The sequence below is a fragment of the Urocitellus parryii genome, chromosome 3, assembly GCF_045843805.1.
Source record: "Urocitellus parryii isolate mUroPar1 chromosome 3, mUroPar1.hap1, whole genome shotgun sequence".
NCBI classification, from domain to species: domain Eukaryota; kingdom Metazoa; phylum Chordata; class Mammalia; order Rodentia; family Sciuridae; genus Urocitellus; species Urocitellus parryii.
Window position 1 is genome coordinate 73,010,605 of NC_135533.1, and position 15,311 is coordinate 73,025,915.

Here is a 15,311-nt window from a genome sequence, read left to right on the forward strand (position 1 = left end):
TTAATTATGCTAATGAATTTTAAGCTCCATCTCTGACTGTAGCACCTTCCTATTAGCTAAATTTAAGGGAAGTAGCACAAGGTTGACAGAAGAGATGACTCCTCTGCTTGGAATCTAACTAGATAGAGCATTTACTTTTATTAAAAACGATTTATGAATAAAACTGGCAAAGAAAAAATAAGCCCATTCAACCTAACTCTTGGTTCTACTTATTAGAAATGTCCTCAAATATCCACCTCCTCTGTTTCTCATATCTATATATAAAACTGAGGGCGGTGTCCCTAATTTTACTGGAAATCCTTTACTAACAGGGGTGACAGCCAGCGTCTCATTGGGCCGGGGGGGGGGGTTTCTTCCTGCCCAGAAGGGTATAAGTCACATGAAAACTTAAAGTCTCAAATATTTAGTGAAGAACAAAACACAAACACAAATAGTTAGAAATACATTTATAAAAAGCAGAGTCCCTGATAGATCTAGTCCACATGGGTGTTGGAACTGTACAAAGGAAAGATGGCTAGGGTGGTTTATTTAAGGGGGGTACATTAAAGGCAGGGAAACTGTTTCAAGGGTGGAGTCTTTCTTTGTGATGTTTTGCAGTCAGCAGGTTGATTAGCATCTTGGCAGGTCACACCCATCTCAGGTGCTGTGTGGGATCTTTGGCAGAGCTTGAGGCAGATGTCCACCTGCATCAAGCAATCTATCCCTATAAGGGTGCCCCAGGAAGCTCCCAGTGCCAGAATTATCCCCTCACTAGGCTACCATGCACAACACAGTCCACACACAATCTACAGATGAGTCTCAACACTTTACTTCATATTTTTATGCTCTTTTATGTCCAATTAATTTCTCCTTTTTTTTTCACTCATTGCATGACTTATTTATGATTCTATTATAGAATACCCTATGCATTTATGTATGTATGCCTTGTCCTCTAGACCTCCTTGAAAATAAAAATACAGTTTGCTCATCTTCTCCTCCTTTGTAGCATCTTCCAGTAGTATGAACCATGGAGCATTTTTACTAAAATACTAACACACTTGTGTCATGTAATATCTGATTAATGACTTCTTTTATTATAATTTGTTAAGCTGCTAGAGGACAATATGGCTAAATAAAATTGTAGAAAACCACGATTACTATGTTGTTATTTATAATACAAGCATTAGGACAAGTGCTTAATATACTGAATTGTTGCAATTCTGAAGATGAAACTTGGAGTTAGATTCATCCCATCAACATGAACATGTCTATAAGTACTAAATTGAATTCAAATGTTATGCTGAAGTTGTAGTACTTTATTGAATGGCACTACAAATTAGATAAAAGAGTTAAGTTTAATATTTAGAAAAGAGTAATAGATCCCAAGAGAATTTTGTGCTTCCTAACCACGATTCACCTGACAATACTGTCATCTACTTTTAGGGATCTCAAACACACATCAATTCTTTATTTAAGTTCTCGTGCCATGTCTATAGTTGAAATAGAAGTCAATGAAAGATGTTGCTTTTTATCTCTTTGGAAATTAAGAAAGTATCTGATTTAGATTTTTAAATATATGTTTCAAAGCAAGAGAAAACACAAAGCTTTCAACAAAAACAATATACTAAAAATAATCTATTTAATCTCCCATGAATCCACATTGTTATAGAAGGAATACATTATGTATTTGTCAGAATCATACTGTAAGAAAACTACATTTTTTAAACAACTAATAAAAGCATACTAATGTGGTCTTTACAGATAAAGTGCTATTAAATGCATACATCTGCTCATGCACACACAATTTCATATACCCATAGTTTCCTCATGAAATTTTAAACCTTTTCTTTGACATTGCAGTTTTACAGGGGGAAAGTGACCCTCAGAATCAGGATGAATAAAAGACACTCCACTAATAATGTTTGTTCTGTGGGAAAATATACATACACATCAGAATACATTCATTAATTAGAAAATGAAACATAAAATTCTCACTGTTAATATCCCAACACTGTGTCTGATTAATTACTAAATAAAATAGTTAAATTTATCACAAAACAGAAAACCACATTTTTGTCACATAAAATCCAAATGCCTAGTAATTTGTAAGTTCCTTAAGATTAGTGGAGTCTTGTATCTTCTAAATTTCTCCTGGGATCAAAGATCATGACACCCAAATATGCTCTGGAAGACTCTTACCTAGTTGATGTTTTATGTTTTAATTAAGATTCAAAGTAATTTAGAAACTGAAATCAAGGTTCAAATGAGTAATGCTCACTTATCTTGGGCTAGTATTATAATCTACTCTCTATTTTTATAGAAGAGAGAAAAAATGACAAATAATTTTGAAATAAAGCAAGTTTTTAAAAAGTAGCCTAATAAAAGTGATTGTAATTCTTAAAGCATTCTTGCTAAAGTTCTGAGAGATAATAGGAAATTATTTCATCAAATGAACCCCGTTTTGAAGCTTACCTCTAAGAGGTAACATTGAAAATCATTTTCAATATGGAATGAATATTAAACTTTTAATATAAAAGTCCACGTTTCTACTCGTGGTATACCTGAACAATAGTGTTAGATCCAAAAATATCTTCAAGTATCAAATCTTCTAAAGAAGCTTTAACTTTAACAGGACAATATGAAAGATATTTCTTTCAGCAAGAATTTTATTTCCAATAAAGCTAAGCTTATAATTTTGTTGCTTGCCTCATCCATATCTTCCCTAATTTTGGCTCTGATTAATCTATCAATGATTATAAAAAATGTGTTGGAATTTCCTTCCTTGAGATTGAATGTCAATTTCATCTTGTAATTCTTTCAATTTTGCTGTATATATTTCCAGAGGCTTTTATGTACTTGCAAGTTTAGAATTGTTATTATAATCTTAGTAAATCAAGCCCTTTATACTAAATGACTGTGTATGTAACAGTGCTTTTTAAGGTAAAGTGTATTTTATTCTCACATTAATGTAATTAACCAAGCTTTCTTTTTTCTTTTTTTTTAGAGTTGTCAAGATTTATTTTTTCTCATTAAAGAATTAAACAATAACCAATACCACTAACTAACAAAAAATAATGTTCTAATAGAAAGAAAATAATCTGATTATGTTCCCTAAAATAGAAAGAACATAATCTCAGATTAAAAGGAAAAGTGCTTTAAATTTCGAATATTTAGCTTTATAAAAAAATGTACCATATGGCCTTTTTTTTTCTCCTTCCTTCCTCTTCTTTTTCTCCTTCTTCTCCTTTTTTTCCTCCTCCTCCTCCTCCTCCTCCTCCTCCTCCTCCTCCTCCTCCTCCTCCTCCTCCTCCTCCTTCTTCTTCTTCTTCTTCTTGAGACAGGGTCTTACTATGCTTCCCACACTGGCACAGGTTGAGACCAGTGAACTTAAGTGATTCTCCATAGAGAGGGACCATATGCATGTGCCACAACGCCCAAATATAGGAACTTTTTGATAGCAGCTCTCCATTGCTGGGAGTATTTATGCAAGGTGTATTGCAAAAGGAATTCTTCAACTAAGCAGCAGATCCCAAATACCAATCTACATATCAGTATCTGCCCATAAAGTTTTCCAGATCTCATTTTCAAATGAGGAACAAAAAGGCAATATAGTACATTTTTTATAAAGCTAATTATTTGAAATTTCCAAGCTTTAGATTAATATTTACCTGCTATATCTTGTTAATCCTTTACTTAGAACATTTTTGTGTCTTATTTTTAAGTGACACTTATAAATAGCATATAGCTAGGTTTGCATGAGTAAAATCTGAAAATTCAGTCTTTTGAAAATTTACTTGCTCATTTTTCTTAGGTACTTAAATTGCAAGCAGCATATTGCACCACTAAATTCCTTGATGTAGATCTCAAAACAAATTTTCGCACACACAAAAAAGCAAAAACCAAAACAACAAAAACCCCCAAACATACCAGAATTATGAACTGAATATTTTTGCTAGTGCCCAATTCATATGCTGAAATACAAACTCTTAATGTGAGAGTGTTAGGAGGTAAAGCCTTTGACAAGTAATAAGGATGGGACCTTTGTGAATGGGATTGGTGCTCTTACAAGAGGATCCAGAGAGCTCTCTCATCTTCCTATTATGTGAGCAAACAATGGGTGGTTGAGAATCTGAAGCCCAAAGAGAGTCCCCCAGCAGAATGACCACACCACACTATGATCTTAGACTTTCAATAACTTGAATTATGAGAAATAGTTGTCTGATGTTTATTAGCCACCAATTCAAGGATACTAAGACAACACCTAACACCATTAACCTTTCTTTCTTCCTTCCTTCCTTCCTTCCTTCCTTCCTTCCTTCCTTCCTTCCTTCCTTCCTTCCTTCCTCCCTCCCTCCCTCCCTCCCTCCCTTTCTCTCTCTCTCTCTCTCTCTCTCTCTCTCTCTCTCTCTCTCTCTCTCTCTCTCTCTCTCTCTCTCTCTCCCTCTCCTCCTAATTCAGGTAATGTGCTAACATTGCAACAAGTTTCAAGGGAGTCACATCTCACACAACAGCCTGAAAAACCAATCATCATGTTTATGAACATGAGGATCCCGATAATTAACTTCTTTTGTCAACTTGGCTAAGCTCTGGAACACATCTGTTTGGTCAAACACTAGTGTAGATGTTGTTGTGAAGGCATTTTAAAGATGTGATTAACATTTACAACCAGTTGACTTTAAATAAAAGCAGATTATCTCTTATAATATGGATGTGCCTCAGTCAGTTGAAGGCCTGAAGAGCAAAGATGCATTTCCTGAATAAGAAGGAATCCTACTTCCAGACAATAACATAGAGATCTTAGTTGAGTTCCAGCCTGCTGACCTGCCTTGCACATTTTAGACTCAACACTATAGCACCAACTTTTTCCAGAATTTTCAGCCTGTCAGCCTGCACTATAGAATCCAGACTTAACCAACCCCCACAATCAGAGTCGGTTCCTTTAAGAAAAAAAAAAAAAGTTCTTGAAATATAAATGAAATACATAGAGGTACAGATACAGTAGATACATATTGGTTCTCATTCTCTGGAGAATCCTGGCTAGACAAACACCTTAGCACATTCAATAATTTCTTCATATTTCCTCATACCCAATTCATAGCCAAATTTTCCAGATTTCCATTCAGTATCCAAGTCAGTGTCTACTCCAGGAGTATGCATTGCCATGTTCCTCCCCGCTTGTTATCTAGAGTAACATGTTTTTTATGATACCAACTACATCAATAGATTTTACCAGTTGTTCTGGGAAATTTCCACATGCTAGAAGAATAATTACTTTCTAAAGATGAACTTCTGTGGCTTCTGAAAGTTAGATCTAAAGTCTTCATTAGATTTAGGTTCAACCATCTGGGCAAGAAATTGATCATGATTAACTTTTAAAATTTGCATTGTCTCCTCTCAGGAGACACAGAATGCTTATATCCTGTCATTAGGCACCATGGGTTGGCGTAGTGTCTGAATAATCTTTTTTAGGGAAAGTTACATTTTTTCCTCTTGCAATCAGAACATAGTTTATGTGGTATCATAGTGCCAGTTTTTTTTATGATTTCCAACAGATTTTTTATCATTATTTGTTCATTTTTAGACTCACATGACAGTAGAGTGCATTTTGGCATGTTACACATTCATGGAGTATAACTTATTCTAATTTGGACCCCATTCTTGTGGTTGTGCATGATGTGGTGTTATCCTGATCATGTTCATATACAAGAATAGGAAGTCTATTTTTGATTAATTCCACTGTCTTTCCTATTCCCCTCTCTGTCTCTTCCCTTCATTTCCCTTTGTCTAATCCAATTGACTTCTATTCTTCTCCTCCTTCCTTTCCTTCCTCTCCTTCCCCTCCTTCCCCTCCATTGTTGGGGGTTAGTATACACATATCAGAGAAAACATTCTGCCTTTGGTTTTGGGGGATTGGCTTGTTTTACTTAGCATGATGATTCTCCAGTTCTATCCATTTACCTGCAAATGCTTTAAATTCATTCTTCTTTATGGCTGTTATTCAATTGTGTATATATACCACATTTTCTTTATCTATTCATCTGTTAAAGGAAACCCAGGTTGTTTCCATAGTTTAGCTATTGTGAATTGAGTTGCTATAAACAACGATGTGGCTGTGTCACTATAGTATGCTGATTTTAAGTCCTTTGAGTATAAACAGAGAAGTGGGATAAGAATGTCATATTTCTTTTCCTACTTCTATCACTGTTGGCATATTTATTAGCTTGACTTTAAACTTAGATGCTCTGATTGTCTGATATATTTTAATCTGTAGGAAGTATGATCATTAGTATTTTATTTAGTGATAGTATGTTTAGGTTTACAAACTTACTTATTTTCTCAATTAACATTACATCTAGAATATCAGATCTTTATCCTAAAATATGGCTGCAGATAGGTACCACACAGGCCCTCAGGAAAAACTGCCTTGTACAGAAGATCATACTCTCACTGCTGTTTTCAGATTATAACTTAGCCTTTTATTTTTACATGGGGAGAGTGAAAAGACTCACTTGTATTACCCTTACCATTTGTAAGCAACACAGCAACACAATGTAAATTGAGTTGCATTAATTTTATGTACATTTTAATTATTTTTGTATGCAATGATTTGCTGAAGTATCTAAATATGACATACTAATGGTAACCAAAACTAACTTAATAATTTGGTTAAAAATTACTTGAATATTGCAATCTTAATGTACATTGGTAGAAATTATTTTCATCCATATCTACAATTGTATAAATAGTAATATCTTATTTAACATAATATGTTTCCTGGTATTTTATTAGCTTTTTTACCCTCTCTTTCTTCCTTTACAATTATAAATGGGAAGAGTTATTTTTGGGAAATTTAACTATTGAGAAAAAAATTTAAACTATGTACAGTAAGGACAAATGGTCTTTCAGCAGCTCAATCTATATTGGGTCTTCAAAAGTTTACTCTTAATTGCTTTCCTCTTGTGGCTCTATCTATCTAAACATTTTTAGAAAAAAACAGCTTTATAGAAAACAAATTCTGTAGGTTGTGGGAACACACCCAATGGACCCTTACTGTGGGAGATCCTAAGGACATAAATCATTCTGTCTTTCTTTTTGCTTTACCCTTGAAATTAAAATCTAGCCATGGTTTGCTTTTATCTTACAGAAATAAATTGAGATATTTTTGTATTTTAGTTATTTTTCAGTTCTGCCATGTGAGTAAAAAAACTGGTCCTTTGGCTATAAAAGAATTAGGGGCTTGTGAGAAGAGAGTCAGCATCCTCACCATCCATGGAATTAATTACAAGCAATATAAAAGGAAGCAGTGTCAGAATTTGGACTCTGTTGCATTAATAGTCTAGAAATAAATTTTAAGTAACACTGATTTACTTTTAGTTATTTTTTTTCCAAAATGGGATTCACCAAAATCCACTGGACATTTATTTCATTTTTTATTTGATATGACCAAAGTATCTGCAATCTTAAATGTGTTCTTTCTCAAAAGAATCAAAATCATGCACTTTTGAGCAGATGTATTTAAAGAATGGCAGTTTCCCCTTTGCTAGAACAATATTCCCCTCTCAGTAACTGATGTTCAACAGAAGACTAATGAATGTATTACAGTAGAAATTAGCCTCTACATTACCTCCTGGGTTTGGTTGCCCTACTGAGACTCTCAATCTGCCCTCTGCCCTTCAACGGGCTCCCAGGAGAAAGCTGGAAACAGGTGCTGGGGATCTTGTCATTAATTCAGATCAGCAATCTTAGTTAATTAAGTGGAAGTTTCTTAACCCAGTCTTTAAAGGCAAAGTTGATGAGGCCAAAATGATTAAAATATAATAACCCTTTCTTTCCATCTCTTAAGTCAATTTTATTATTTATAATTATGGTCCTTAAATTTTCTTAGGTTTAAGTCTTTGAATAAATAAGTAAACGTGGCCAATATAACAGGGAGGGGCTGTGTTTTAGTCAGACTTTTACCACTATGACCAAAAGACCTGCCAGGAACAATTTTAAATGAGGAAAAGTTTCTCTGGGGCTCATGATCTCAGAGGTTTAAATCCATAGATGGCCCTCTCCATTGTTCTGTGCCTAAGGTGAGACAGAATATCACAGTGAAGGGTATGGTGGAGGAAAGCTGCTCAGACAGTGTTATCAGGAAGCAGAGAGAAAGAAAGCCTTCTCTAACAAGGACAAAATATATATGCCCAATGACCCACCTCCTCCAGCCACACCCTACCTGCCTTCAGTTATCACCCTGTTAACCATTCTTATCAGGGGATTAAGGCACTGATTAGGATAAAACTCTCATAAGCCAATTATTTCTCCTCTAAACTTTCATGCCTTATCTTACACATGAGCTTTGAGGGATATCTCATATCTAAACAGGGCAGGAGAAGATTCCTCTTAATTTACTTTTATGTAGAATATCGTGAAATCAGTATATTCCAACAAATATTCCACATACTAAGGGTGTAACTAGATGGCGGTAGAAAGGAAAAAGCTGTTATAAAGCAATAATATATCAGAAATACTGAATTTATTAGAGATTTCTTGTAGAACTTTAAATTCTGTTCAATATAACTTGTATTATTATAAATTAAGGAGATGTATATATTATGCATATCACATACAAACTCTTTAATCACATATAAACTCTTTTTAAAAAAATCTTGAACACTATTTAGTAAGAGAATTTTACGAGACTTAAGAAAATCTTGAATTGTCTTTTTTTCAGGTTTCTGCAACACGATTGTCCAATACATGTATTTTAAACTCTTTCTTTCTTTAAAATGTTTTCTCTCTCGACTATTTTTCTGTGAATTCCACATTTAAGGTTGGAGACCTTTCAATTTCCAAGTTTCCCTTGGTGTTAAGACAAACTCTTTTTTTTTTTTTTAAAGAGAAAGAGAGAGAGAATTTTTTTAATATTTATTTTTTAGTTTTCGGCAGACATAACATCTTTGTTGGTATGTGGTGCTGAGGATAGAACCCGGGCCGCACGCATGCCAGGCGAGCGCGCTACTGCTTGAGCCACATCCCCAGCCCCAAGACAAACTCTTTCTGATATGTGTGATGTTTGTTAGGCTGAAGTGTCCACTTTATTTTTCCAAACTATTTTTCAATATTTGTATCATTCTTTTTGAAAGCAAAAAAATGATTGGAAAAATTTTCTCTACTATTTAATGAAATACTTTGAGATCTCTTTGAATTGTAACCCAGGGGTCTATATTTAAAATGGAAATCAGCCTCACTCAAGACACCACCTTGGTTGAAATACAGGAATATATTGAAACATGGAACCTAACTGTTATCTCCTGAAAAAACAGTCTATGAAATGAATCATATATACTGTGAATAGCATCCCTAGGGTCATGCAGTGCGTCACCTGTGCTTCTCTACACAGTGCCTCTGAACAAAATCAAAAGCAGTTTAAAGGTGCACAATATTACCCCATTTGTCATAGGAAAGCCCACAGTCTCTTCTGGTGTGGGAGGCTAAATGACAAAAGAATAAACAAACTGATTTTTCAAATTTATCATTTTTAGTTTCTGCATTTATCTTTACCAATAAGTTTCTTCCTCCTTTGATCACAAATTAATAAACCATAGAGTATACAATTCCTTTACCTGTTGATTTGTACCATCTGAATTTTTTCAACAAGCACTCTTTCTCTGGAGTCTAGTAACATAAGGGTAAAATGCTATTACCAGCTTTTCTTAATGGCACCTTTTGGTTTGGGAACTGAGTTTCATACTAATTCACATTCCAATTGACAATTTATCTATGCAAAATTATTTTTGAAACAGTTTAAAAATATATTGCTTATTTGATTCTTGAGATTTCTTTATTGTACTGTGGTATTTTTATTACTTATTTACTTGTCCACATATTTTAATGGAGCATTATAATTATACATAATGGTAGGACTCATTGTTACATATGTATCATAGTATTTTTCAAAAAGTTTTTGGACTGTATCTTCATGCAAGTATATTGCTTAAATATGATTACTTAGGGTTTTTCCTGATTAGATTAACATTGACTCAGAATGTCCTCACTATTAAAACTTATGCTACTGATATTGTCAAAACTGTGGATGCAAAATATCATTTCTAGATAGAATTACATCGTATTACTATTTTTTGAGGGGAGGGAGAACATTTTCCCATTTTATATTTTAAATTGAACTGTGCAGACCCAAAGTTCTACCATTTGCTCCAAGATCTCTCAGTTCTCTGCTTCCCTTTCTGTTATATTATTGGTAAGATTCTTACGTAATTTTCAGTACTTTTCCCACTGGACTTTGATTTTTTTAAAGTGGGATGCTTTTATTTTCCGTAGTGTCTGAAATAATGAATGTTAAAAGTTCACTGATAGGACAGATGTGATTCTACAGAGTATATTCTAGATATTTTCTTAAGAATCTTAAGCAGGGGCTGGGGCTGGGGCTGGGGCTAAGTGGTAACACACTTGCCTGGCATGTGTGAGGCACTGGGTTTGGTCCTCAGCACCACATATAAATAAATAAAATAAAGGTCTATCAACAACTAAAAAAAAATTTTAAAAAAGAATCCTAAGCAAACATTCTTCCTATCAACTGAACTATATCTTTCTGTATTTTAGGTCCTTCATAAGATCCTTTATCACCTGCAAAATGTTTTTAAGTTATCTTCCAAGACTTCTAAACTGAAATTAATTTAAAAATTGTTAATATAAATAGTTTGATGGAGAGGTATTCATGCCAGAAATTAATGCATTTTGTTTCATTATAGTTGTTTATATAAAAGCTACCTACGGAATTCTTTGGAAAATTCATGTTTTCTCTCTGCCACATAATTTAAAACAAATGTGGGAAAATACTTATGATTGTGTTAAGCCAAAGATTTTGCTCAGTTCAAAATTATTCCTTAGTTGAAAAATCAATAGTATTTATCCAGATATGATGCTGCCATCTGATCTTTCCACCAAGAACTGAAAATCAGATTTTCATGTTGCAACACAAATTATTGTTTATTTTTAATCACAGACTCGATTAAAAATAAGAGAGTCCTTTACCTTCCCTTTTCTTATCATTGGCATGGAATCTCTTTGATGATTTACCCTTGAGACAGATATTGATTTCTGCCTCCTTTGCCCTATAAATGCTCCTCTATTTTCAGTCAAGTGTGATGAGTATTAGGTTAGCACAAGGGTAGGAATGTAAACCAAGATGACTTATTTTTGAGAAAACAAAGCAAGAACTTCTTAAAAGCACCATAGCTTTCTGTAACCTTCTTGACAATCAAATAATGAGACTATAAAATTCAGACTCAGGTATATTTAGTTATTTTTATATTTCTACAGAAATCCATGTTTAATATTCTATGTGTTCATTAGTCCAATAATTTTTTGTTATTATTATTAAGTATCATTTTTAGTGGGAGAAATATTTCCAGGACAACTAAGATCATCATAATTTCCTAGCTTTCTAGAAAAAAATGAATACAGAATATGGGTCTAAGAGAAATTAGTCCCTAAATATTTTTTTTAAAAACTATGTCACATTATACATGGGGTAAGAATTGATTTGTTGATTAAGAGCCAAGGCCAAAGATTGAGCACTGAGGTTTCAGGATGAAGCAATTCATTTATAGCCAACAAACTAGCAGCTCTTATGCTAAATGAAAAGTATACAATTTATTTGAAGGAAGGGAGTATAATAACATGATGAAATATGTTTTTGAAGAATGTCTAACCAAAAGTCATAGCACTGCCTTAGGAAGTACAAAAACATTAGCTAAGTAATACCAAGTCAGTTGACTGTGAAACCTCTGTAAATAAAAGAAATGGCCTCCGTCCTTTGAAGCAAATTCAAACGTATCAGATTGTAAACATTAGTATATTGTTTTATTTTTTTCAAGTCCTATTTGAATCCAGATGTCTATTGCAGTCAGAAGAATGCCCTTTCAAAGATTTCTACATCCTGATCCCTGGAATTTCTGAATATGTTGGTACACATGGCAAAGGGGGTTAAGGTTACAGATAGAATTTGGATTACTAATCAACTGACCTTGAGATGGAGGGTTATCCTGGACTAGTCAAGTAATGGGTTCAATGTAGTCAGGACGGTTTTTATAAACAGAAGAGGGAAGCAGAAAAGAGTGAACCGGAGAGATAGTGACATGAAAAAGACTCAGTCTGATTTGTCAGCACTGGAGGTAGAGACATGGGATAATGAGCCATGGAATGCAAGCATCTTCTTTTAAGAAAAAGACAAAGAAATAGTTTCTGGTAGAGCTTCTACAGAGGAACGCCAGGAAGCAGTGCTAACACCTTAGGTTTAGCCCATTAAAATCCATTTTGAATTTGAACTTCAGAACTCTAGGATGATGACATTATGTTGTTTTAAGGCATAATATTTGTGGCAGTTTGTGACAGTTTGTGACAGCAGCCACGAGAGAAAAATACAATGTTTAACAGAAGGTGAAATCTGAAGCCACTGAAGATAAAAGAAAATTCAATTACTGTAAGTGAAAGTTACTATCATTCAATGAATCTCCTTTCTCTTTATTTCTTCAATTTGTTTAGATAAATCCCTGAGAAAAGTGGGAATCAGGAGGGAAAAGTGCTTTATGGACTTGCCTACATGACCCAAATATCTGAATCATACAAATGACCAGGGAGTTAACTTATTTTTCCTTCAGACCTAGATAAAAAGTCTCTAAAGTCAACACTTTCCTCCAATATATCATCATATTTTTTTTTATTTCATTGATTGAGGAGTCATAGGTGGGCAAAAGAAAGTTTAAAAATGTTATACATTGCTGGGCATGGGGGCATATGTCTGTAATCTCAGCAGCTTGGGAGGCTGAGGCAGGAGGATCATGAGCTCAAAGCCAACCTCGACTAAAGTGAGGCACTAAGCAATTCAGTGAGACCCTGTCTCTAAATAAAATATAAAATAGGGCTTGGGATGTGGCTCAATGGTCCAGTGCTACCCGCCTGGAGTTCAATCCCTGGTACCCGCTCCTCCCCCCCCCAAAAGTTATTCATAAATAGAGCTGAATATGATGCTACTGTAGAAGGGAAAATACTTGTTTTATAGAGTATTTACTTATGAACATTATTTATAAGACTTATACATAAAACTGTAAAATGGTTTCAATATTTAGACATAAACCTTATATCTTTAGAGCTGAATATCTAAGAGACCTATAGATGTAGGTCAAATGAAGATGCTACACAGAGTTAATGGCATGAGTTTTCCCTGACTTCTACCAAATTTCTAAAACTACAAACACAAAATAAAGTGAAACTCTTTAATTTCAGTGGTTTGAGGAAGTAGCTCAATTGGGACAATGAAAAATAGCATTAAGGTCAAAAGAGCAAAAGCAAAAGAGCAAGAGACATGCTCTCTCCTTAGGGCCTTTGTACTTTCTGCTGTGTTTTTCCAGAATGCAATTTCCTAGATACCCAGATGGCTTACTCTTTCATTATTTCTAGTCTTTTTTGTTAGTGGGAATTTTTATTTTTGCCCTATAAATATTCAATGTCCCTCTGTGACTTTCCATATCCTTCCTGTTTTATTTGTTCTTTTTAGCATTTATTTTTATGTAATATGTTGTGTCTTGTCTGATTGTTTTTTTTTTCTTTATTTTGCCATCTGACATATTTCATGTTTATTCTATGCAACCTGGAGCAGTGATACTGCATTTAAAGATATAAGGCACAGTGAGCTTTACCCAATTCCACGTTCACGAGGTTTTCAGAAAAACTATAGGGTCACTTTGTACAGTAACAGCACAGCAAAATTCTCCTGTCTCCCAGGCTCCATCTCCATATGACCTGTTGTTTTACAGGGGTGTGAAAGTTCCTGTGGATGATACTAAATGAGTTGTGAATGTGGTTGGATGTGGTTTGAATGTGACCCCCAATTTTCATGTGTTGGAATTTAGTTCCTTTTATGAGGAAGGGTAGAAATTTAATCTGACTATGAAGTTTAGAGCTGGGACCTTTGGAGGTGATAAACATTAGACAAGGTTGTTTGAGCAAAGCCCCAATGATTGAATCCTGGGGACTTCATGAGAAGAGGTTGAGAGACCAGAAAAGATACCCACAAGAGTTTTCTCTCTTGTCATATGATGCCTACTGGCTCTACCAGCAAGAAGACCATCACCAGATATGTCCCCCTGACCTCTGACCTCTGACCTCTAGAAACCTGAACCAAAATAAACTACTTTCCTTGACAACTCACCCAGCCTATGATATTGAGGTTATTAGCAATAGAAAATGAACGAATACATGTGCAGACCACCTCAACTCAGGAAAGTCGTTGCCTTAGAGCCTGGTTTTTTGTTTTTTGGGTTTTTTTGCTTTTAGATTTTGCTAACCACTTCTTTTCATGGGTGTATGATCAATTCTTGTTTTCTAGGAAGTTACATCTGGCAATTAGAGATTATGAAATAAACACAAACCTTGCATTAGGGTACACATGAATTCTTGGTACATAGCATTGAACTAGGGTCCTATATACTTCTAGAGATTCCTTTAGTTAAGGTTGAGTGGAGATTAGATGTAAGGTCATGTTCTGAGGATAGAAGAAATCACGAAACCAACTTGCAAAATGTACAACTGTCTCAATGTCTAAGAGGTGAATATCCTCACATTCTTTGGTATTGGAGTGCTAGTGGCTCAAAATGAGCTAAAATATCTTCAGGGATGTTTGAAATAACTAATATTAAAGGTTATTTAAAGAAAAGCTATAGTGAAAGAAATACAAGTCACCCATTGGGGTTTTGTAGGAAACTATTCTATTTTACCTAATAAAGGAGACTAATTTCTAGATAAATTTGTGTTAGTTCCATAAGTTCTCAGTCAATACTTTCACTCCAGTCAGTGAATTTTCTGCCTGAAGAATTTAGTAAAATTTTTATTCATGGAATTTGAATCATCTTAAAGATCAAACAAAATGTCATATAATCGTTTCATGTTTTATAGTTTCCAACTGTTGTGTTATAATGGACTTACTCTGCTTTTTATAAATATTATTCTCAAATTAAAGAATCATTTTTAGAAGAAAATCCTAAGTGTTCTTAATTCTCCTCCCCTTCTCTGAATACATTTCCTACCCTCCCTAACAGTAATTGTGATTCTATATGCCTGCATTTTAAGAATAGGAGGGAAAATTATGCATCACATCAAGTTTAACACAATTACTGCTTTCATGACATACTTTTTCCTGTCCATGTAGCTCCCAGTGAAGAACCCTAAAATGACAAGATTGCAAAAGTGAGGAGCCTGGCCTCCTGGTTCCTAATCATAGGAAAACCATGTAAGAATCCAACTGGCTATTTAAATTTACTGACATTATG

General features: G+C 34.3%; 1 non-coding gene across 1 annotated transcript; it reads right to left on the reverse strand.

Annotated features, from left to right (window-relative positions):
* Positions 1–4,431: 4,431 nt before the first annotated feature.
* On the reverse strand, positions 4,432–4,528 carry LOC113196853 (small nucleolar RNA U13). The gene has a single exon (XR_003302611.1). It is a non-coding gene; the product is annotated as a small nucleolar RNA U13 (small nucleolar RNA).
* Positions 4,529–15,311: the final 10,783 nt, after the last annotated feature.